We start from the raw sequence: 9,419 nt of genomic DNA, 5'->3' as shown, positions 1-9,419 counted from the left end.
CTTCTCAACTGGACGGTGCTTCCACTGCACATTGACTGAAGCAATATCATTGGACCTCAACTTTCTCACTTGCCTATCTAAGATTGCTACCGGCTCTTCCTCGAAGGACAGATTCTGATCAAATAATACTGAATCCCACTGAATGATATAAGACCCGTCTGAATGGTACTTCTTCAATATGGAAACATGGAATACCAGATGAACACCTGCCAAACCTGGTCGCAAAGCCAACTCATAAGCCACCTCACCAACATGATGAAGAATCTCAAAAGGGCCAATAAACCTTGGGCTCCACTTGCCCTTCTTCCAAAATCGCATTACACCCTTTCATGGGCGAAACTTTCAATAGGACTTGATCACCAACCATGAACTCCATATCACGAACCTTCCGGTCCGCATTCTCTTTTTGCCTACTTTGAGCCGCAATAAGCTTTTCCTGAATCAACTTTACCTTGTCCAAGGACTCTTTCAACAAGTCAGTACCCCAAGGTCTCACCTCAAACGCATCGAACCACCCAATAGGAGAACGACACCTCCTACCATATAAAGCCTTGAATGGCGCCATATCAATACTGGAATGGTAGCTATTGTTGTACGCAAACTCTACCAAGGGTAAGAATTTGTCCCAATGACCACCAAAATCAATAACACAAGCCCTCAACATATCCTCAAGCACCTGAATAGTCCTCTCAGACTAACCATTTGTCTGCGAGTGGAACGCGGTGCAAAGATCTAACTGAGTTCCCAACTCTTTCTGCAAAGTCCTCTAGAAATGGGAAGTGAACTGAGTGCCTCTGTCGGAAATGATGGAAGTAGGAACCCCGTGCGATTGCACTATCTCTCGGATGTAAATCCTACCCAACTTCTCTACATTATAAGTAGTCTGAATCGGAACAAAGTGCGCGGATTTAGTCAACCTATCCACAATAACCCAAATCGAATCAAATTTGCCCAAAGTCTTCGGAAGACCAACCACGAAATCCATAGCAATCCTCTCCCACTTCCATTCGAGAATGGGCATCTTCTGAAGCACACCACCTGGTCTCTGGTGTTCATACTTAACCTGTTAGCAATCCGAACACTGGGCAAAAAACTCCACAATGTCTCTCTTCATCCTTCCCCACCAGTAGTGCTGTCTCAAATCACGATACATCTTTGTTGCACCCGAATGAATGAAATACCTGGAACTATGAGCCTCTTTCAAGGTCAATGGAATCAAATCACCAACTCTAGGAACGCAAATACGCCCCTTAATCCTCAAAACACCCTCATCATCAAGAATAGCCTCCTTGGCTTCTCTACTTAGCACCTTATCCCGAATCTTGCACAATTTCACATCCTTAAACTGTTGGGCCCTAATCTGCTCCAAAAGAGACGACCTCGCCTCCACACAAGCTAGAACCTGACCAGTTTCTGAAATATCGAGTCTTACCATACTATTAGCCAAAAACTGCACCTCCATGGCTAAAGGACGCTCTTCCACAATCAAACGCGCCAAGCTACCCATACTCACTGCCTTCCGGCTCAACGCATCAACTACCACATTAGCCTTTCCTGGATGATAAAGAATGGTGATATCATAATCCTTAAGCAACTCCATCCATCTACGTTGCCTCTAATTTAGATCCCGCTGATTAAACACATGTTGAAGACTACGGTGATCCGTGAACACCGCACAATGGACTCCTGTCACGACCCAACTCCGTGGGCCGCGACTGGCGCCCTACTTGGACACCCCAAACGGACATACGAGCCAAATCCTCATATCAAAGCTTAACTCAGATTTCATAATAGTTATTTTAAACATATTTTAAATCAAAACTTGTCTTAAGCGGTCGCGCATACCAAAATATCATATTAAAACAGAAGGAGCGGCGGAATGCACGTCGCCGATCATATGTACAGATACAAACATATGGGCCATTTTGGCCACCATAACAGACGGACCGCATTAAGACACAGATCGTAAACAAAGCAGACACATATAGGACCCTCGACCCACATATATGACTACAAGCCTCTACACATACAGAACGAAAACATATGACGGGACAAGGCCCCGCCGTACCCCAAATAGTCAAATATACAGATGCATATACATCACAAAAGACATATACCGACAAATGGGCTCCGGATCAAAAGGAGCACTCGGTAATAGCAGAACGTGTGGCCTACGCTGGCAGATCACGAATCTCTGTACCTGCGGGCATGAAAACGCAGCCCCCCGAAGAAAGGGGGTCAGTACGAAAGATGTACTGAGTATGTAAAGCATAGAGTACAGAAATGTAAACCACAACTGAAAACAAACAGGACACGAAAGGGGAATACTGACCAGTATATCAAAATCTGTGCCAAAAACATATATACGTAATGCAGATAAAATCATGCAAAGATCAGGAACGTGGTCACCACTCCGACGCTGGTGCCACACACAGCATAACACCAGAAGGTTCAAATCTCCGTACATCCCCGAACACACACATATCATCATAACATATCACCAGCCATATCACAACATAACTCCAAACGGAACCCGGCCCTATGGCGAGGTCTCGGGAACCGTAACACAGCATACGGCCGAATTTATCATAGTGCGCACGAACCATAACCGGCCCGGGATCCGGCGAACGATGTAATAGTAGTATGCACGAGCGGAGTAGTGCAGAAATCATATGCATATAAGTAAATAAATTCCGAGAATCGATAAATAAATATGTCTATACCGATATCAGGAAGCTCAGAAACAAGTATCGGGTCAATCGGAATTAGGATACAAAAATTACGAGCTTTTGAAGTTCGGAACCTTCTAAAAATTATTCCACAAGCCATATTTAGAAATTCAAGTAACAAACATATTAGGTAGTTTTCAAATATCATTATGGATCAAACCAAATGGAGACTTTGGAACCATATATACGTACCAAAATATTTATCAAAGACTTAAGTCATATCCATTTTCTTTCGAACACATTCGGAAATATACCAACGAGGACTTTCGAACATCATATATACATATCAAACCGCATGGAATATTTACGGAAATCAAAGACATCGGCCATCCTAGTGGCGCTAAGAATAGAATTTTCTTTAGAAGCATACGTATACATTATTTGTTCATTCCATAAAGGTCATGCCAAAAGAAGGGAAGGTAAGCTCTACATACCTGTTAGCGGCTATTCGTAACTGGTTCGTCTCGTCGCTCTTTTAGCCTATTTATATAAGAGTAATATTATTGTTAGTAACTATATTATCTAGTTTACAAATCCATAGCCTATTTCTTATCGAACCTATATTCCAGCTTATACATATTCTCGTTTCAGATTTTCTATTATCTAAAATTTAGCGAAAATCCGGCAGCACTTCCCCTATATTTTCACCTATCCAAAATTTCCAATTGCTCTCATGTTGACACAGAAATACCAACAACAACATGTGGATACAGTTATATTTTCAATTCCTCCAACTCAACAACACAACATATATATCCATAATGACTTCATAATACTTTATAATGATCGTCAAGCTCGAAGTAGGATCTGTACAACCCATGTCTCCTTTTGTATGCTCCTTCTTAACTTAATAACATTCTCCACAAGATAAGGAAGTCATTTACTACAAATTCTATCCTTATATCATATGATTATAACAAGAAAACAGCCCACAAACTCAACTCTTTCCAAATGACGATTTTATTCTCAAGTCCGTGTTTATTTCATCAAATCTCACAATTTAGACAAAATATCAATCACAATACCAATAACAATATCAACAAATACATATCCAAATAAAATTAAATCCATTCTTAAATCATCTCCAAAACAGCCCATATGTTGACAACAACAATTTATCCGGTTCCGATATAAATTTCGTAATTCTTTCGTCTAGCAACATAGATATGACTTGGATAAATCAAATACATCTAGGAGAGTGAATTTATTACCTTATATGCCAAGAAATAATCCTTTTCCACCTTACTTCACTTTGAAGAAATCTCTAATTTGCTATTATCCGGAGGAAACTGGCGTGTTTATGACTTATATGACGTTCTCCCCTGTAATTTGCTTCCGCATATGAATTTTATTTATCCATGGCAGATCGTGTATATGCATATATATGTGTTTGCTGGCGCTAACACCATAAGGAAAACAACATAGCAACCTTTAGAAAATGTATGTGTTGCACACGTTGGAACTTACAAGGAAAGAAGCCTAGCACATTCTCTTGTGAAATGTTTGTTTCTCAAACATGCTGCACACCCGTATATATATGTCTCTTGTGTAATGGTTGTGGGGTCCACCCATTAATGTATTACAATGATCTCCAAAGATGTATCGTACAGATTCTATATTAGTCATACATTCCTTTCCTTGAAATGAACCCATGTGTCATAGCCGTGACACTTGTCCCTTTGTTGGGGGCCATGCCACCTTGTCTCCCACTACTCTTATTATTAAATAAATTTCACGCGTAATTAATTTTTTTTGATCTCAGTTCACTTAAATAATACTCAATTTTATATTAATTACTTAATATGGTAGGTAACTCCTTATATATATCTGTAGATATAATCACGTGAAAACAGATGACAAAAGTTAATGACATTGGAGAGTGTTCTTTTGTCCTTTCTACCACATGGCCAGTATTGATGTGGTTAGATATTATTTTAATACTTTATGAAATGCTCATAAATGGTTACTATAATTTGAAGTAGAATTTGGCAGCAACTTATATTCTTAGAAAAATAATAAATTTACAACGTTAAAATAAAACACTTAGGCAAATAAATGTTTCCCATACTTTGGAAGTGTATATATATATTTTATCAAAACTAATTTTTCCAACTAATATCAAGAGTACAAATATTTTAGATTCTCAAAACAGTAAAGATATTTTTTTTTTTTTGAGAAAATAATTTCTATCTTTATAAGAAGGAAAATTCCATTTATAAAATTTCTCGTATCTAGGTATAATTTGAAGCATATCTGCAAGTAGTAATAATCATCTCTACTTGAAATTGATGCTTGTGAAATATTTACAAAAAAGTTTTCACTTAAAAGAAAATACCATAGAGACTACATCTAACAATTTTGAAAGTCGTCGAACTTATGAGGTCCTACATTTATAACCTCGTGTATGACCATAATGCCTTCCAATTCATATGGTTTTACTACGACGCATCACAATGCTAAGGTACGGGATGTTACAACTCCATACAAGTAATTCCTCCAAATCTTCAAAGCGAAGACTACTACCCAACTCTAAGTCATGAGTGTGGTATTTTTTCTTGTGAACCTTCAACTGCCTCGAAGCATACGCGATCACCCTACCTTCTTGCATCAGCACACAACCCAAGCCAATCTGAGAAGCATCACAATAAACAGTAAAGTCCTTTCCCTCCACAAGTAAAGCCAAAATCGGGGCTAAAGTCAATAAAGCCTTGAGCTTTTGTAAGCTCTCCTCACACTCATCAGACCACCGGAAAGGCACATTCTTTTGAGTCAACCTAGTCAAATGGGAAGCAATAGATGAAAACCCCTTCACAAATCGGCGATAATAACTCGCAAGGCCTACGAAGCTTCGAATCTCAGTCACCGAAGTAGGCCTGGCCCAATCTCTAACCGCTTCGACCTTCTTGGGATCAACCATAATCCCATCCTTGGACACAACATGTCCCAAAAATGCCACATAACTGAGCCAGAACTCACACTTGAAAAACTTGGCATACAATTTCTTGTCCTTCAACAGGCCAAGAACGATCCTCAGATGCTTCTCATGATCTTTCTTACTCCAAGAGTACACCAAGATGTCATCAATAAAAACGATCACAAATGAATCCAAGTAAGGCTTGAAGATCCCATTCATCAATTCCATGAAGGCTGCGGGGGCATTAGTAAGCCCGAAAGACATCACCAAGAACTCATAATGACCATAACGGGTCCTGAAAGCAGTCTTCGGAACATCCTCTGCTCGAATCTTCAACTGATGATAACCTGACCTCAAATCAATCTTAGAAAATATCGACGCCCCTTGAAGCTGGTCAAATAAATCAGCAATGCGGCATATTGGATACTTAGTCCTGATTGTAACCTTGTTCAATTGCCAATAATCGATACACATCTGCATGGCACCATCCTTCTTCTTCACGAACAGAATAAGAGCACCCCAAGGAGAAACACTAGGTCTAATGAATCCTTTACTCAACAAGTCTTGCAACTGCTCCTTCAACTCTCTCAACTCTACCGGAGCCATCCGATAGTGTGGAATAGAAATAGGTCGGGTGCCTGGCTCTAAGTCAATGCAAAAGTAAATATCTCGATCAGGCGGCATGCCAGGCAAATCTGTCGGGAAAACCTCTGAGAACTCACAAACAACTGGCACCGACTCCAGGGAAAGAGTATCCACACTAGTATCCTGAATATGAGCCAAATATGTTAAACATCCCTTATCCACTAACTTCTTTGCCCGAAGAAATGATATGATCTTCTTAGGTGCTGAACTAGAAGTACCCTTCCACTCTAACCGCAGAATACCTGGCATGGCCAACGTGACAGTCTTGGCATGACAGTCTAAAATAGCATGATAGGGAGATAACCAGTCCATGCCAAGAATAATATCAAAGTCCACCATATCAAAAATAACCAAGTCTACCCAAGTATCGTACCCCATAAACGTGACCACACAAGACCTATAGACCCGATCTACTACCACAGAATCTCCGACAGGAGTAGAGACATGAATAGGCACATCAAGCATATCACAAAGCATATCTAAACCCGTAGAGAAGTAAGTGGATACATAAGAGAAAGTAGAACCCAGATGAAATAAGACAGAAGTCGATCGGTGACAAACTAAAATAATACTTGTGATAACCGCATGAGAAGCCTCAGCCTCTGGTCTACCTGGAAAAGCATAGAAATGGGCACGTCCACCCTTGGACTGTGTGCCTCCACGACCATGATGACCAACTTGAGATCCTCCTCTCGCTGACTGAGCACTGCCCTTACCAGACTGATGACCACTTCTGCTAGGTTGATGGCCACCCCTGCCAGACTGCGAACCCCCTCTACCAAAATATCCTCCTCCTCTAGCTGGCAGTGCTGGAGGCCTAGATGTCTGAACTCTGGAACCCTGCCTGGATCGAGGACACTCTCTCACGTAATGCCTTGTCTCGCCACACTCAAAACATGTCCCTCTGGACATAGGTTGTTGAACTGTCAAAGAAGAACCAGAATACCCTCCGTGGTCTGAAGGTCGAGAGTAAGAACCTCGGGAAGTCTGCTCAGAACTGTGCCTGCTATAACCTGAAGAACCACCTGCTAAAGCCTGTAGTGATGACTGGATGGGGCGGTTGTAGGGATAATGACGAACCCTGTCATGGTGTCCCTCATCTCTAATAGGACCTCTGAAATTGTCAAATCCGCGAGCTTTCTTGTCGCCACCCCTACTATGTGCCCGACCCATCTCTGACTCGACCTTCCTAGCATGCTCTACTACTGACTGAAATGAGGCCCCAGAAGCCTTTAACTGTAAGGTCGCCAGCCGAAGTGGAAGGTCCAAACCCTTCACAAATCTCCTCACTCTCTCAGCCTCTGTGGGAAGTAATGCCGTCACGTAACGGGACAAAGCGAGGAATCTGGTCTCATACTCCGCAACCGACCTACCTCGCTGCTCCAATGTCGAAATCCCATCCTTCCTGTTGTCTCTCAGAGTACGAGGGACATATTTCTCCAGGAACACCTAGTAGAACTGGGTCCAGGTCAAAGGTGGCGACCCAGCTAGTCGACACTCCATGTACGATCTCCACCACTATTTGGCATCCTCAACTAACTGAAAAGAAACATAATCAACCCCGTGATACTCCACTACACCCAACTTATGAAGCATCTCCTGGCAACTAACAATAAACTCATACGCATCCTCACCGGGAGTACCATAGAACCAAGGAGGGACATTTTGGTGAACCCCTCGAACAATTTCCACTCCTCACTAGTCAACACTGGCCCATCCATAGGCCTTATAACAAAATCAGGTGCTGAAGTAGCATCAATACGGGGAGCCACTGCTGCTGCCAGCAATACCCTCGATATGGGAAATCCTGGAGCAACCCTAGCATCGGGAGTATGACCTCCCACTCTAGTCTGCGAGCCATTTGGAGTAATTGGAATCATGCCCACCTAAGCCAAACTGTCAAAGTACCCCAACATTCGAAACACAGCCTCCTGAAAATTAGGAGTAGCAGCGACCCTAGGCTGTGCCTCAGCAGCCCTAATCTCCTCCTCCGAAATGTCCTCAAGCTCCAGAGTCAACTCCCTGTCAGGTTCTTGAGCAGGTGCTGGTGCTTGGTCCCTATTTGGAATAGCTCCACGGCCTCTGCCCCTGCCACGTACCCTGCCTCGCCCACGGATAGAAGCTCGGGCAACGGGTATGGATGCGGGTGCAGGTGCGGGTGTAGGCTCCCGGCCTCTAATAGCGGTTGATCGCGTCCTCACCATCTGTGAGAGAACATAGAAACGAGGTTAAGATACCAATCTGAACAATCTCGCACGAAAAGAGTGACCCAGATACCAATTGGATTAAACTAGAACGAAAAGAGAGAAAGAAATGAAATGCTTCCTAAATGTCCTGTAGCATCTCAAGGATGGGTACAGACGTCTATGTACCAATACACGAGACTCTACTAGATATTTCTCATGTACACGTTAGACCAATTAACCTAGAAGCTCTGATACCAACTTGTCACGACCCAATTCACGAGTCGTGGTGGCACCTACACTATCCCCCCGAGTAGGAGAACCACATTCCTAATAATAAGTTAAATAAGTGAAAAATAAAAGAAGAAGAAGTTATCAAGTCTTAAATACTTATCATCACTAGAAATGTTACGACATCCCTATAATTTGGTCAAAGGGTACAATAACGCTAAATATAGTTCGGAATACAAGTCTGAAAATACCCGAAGGCTACATATTGTCTGTCGAATACAAAAACGGAAATAAATAAAGAAGGTCCTTCAGGCGCCACAGATGACCAAGTAGCTCACCCTGAATGATTGAAAGATGTCACCCTCGCGTATCAGCCACGGGGTGTAGAACTGGAGCCTGGATCGTGTTCGGCACTTAACAAAAGTGCAGCAAGAGTAGTATCAGTACAACACTAGTACCAGTAAGCATCATAGGCCGACAATGATTTGATAACGCATGAAGAAGTGGAAACTAACAAGTAGCACATCAAGCAAATAGGTATGGTCACGTATCATGTATAAGTAAAGTGTAAAGGAATCATGAAATCAACCAAGAAAGATATAACTCACCAAATGACCAGTCAAATATATGAGTGGATGAATGCAATGCAATGCAATGCAACTGTCTCCTCTCTCACTCCATTCTCGTACACACATGCTAAGAGCAGTGCCTAAAAGC

At 42.1% G+C, this 9,419-nt stretch overlaps 1 long non-coding RNA gene across 1 annotated transcript; it reads right to left on the bottom strand.

Moving 5' to 3' along the window:
• Nucleotides 1–1,822: 1,822 nt before the first annotated feature.
• LOC132619218 (uncharacterized) lies at nucleotides 1,823–4,325 on the bottom strand. The gene is made up of 2 exons (XR_009574618.1): nucleotides 3,941–4,325; nucleotides 1,823–2,200 (listed from the first exon to the last, which is right to left on the bottom strand). It is a non-coding gene; the product is annotated as an uncharacterized LOC132619218 (long non-coding RNA).
• Nucleotides 4,326–9,419: the final 5,094 nt, after the last annotated feature.

This window comes from Lycium barbarum, chromosome 11 (assembly GCF_019175385.1).
Source record: "Lycium barbarum isolate Lr01 chromosome 11, ASM1917538v2, whole genome shotgun sequence".
Classification (NCBI taxonomy): Eukaryota; Viridiplantae; Streptophyta; class Magnoliopsida; order Solanales; family Solanaceae; genus Lycium; species Lycium barbarum.
This window is presented reverse-complemented; position numbering and strand designations above follow the sequence as displayed.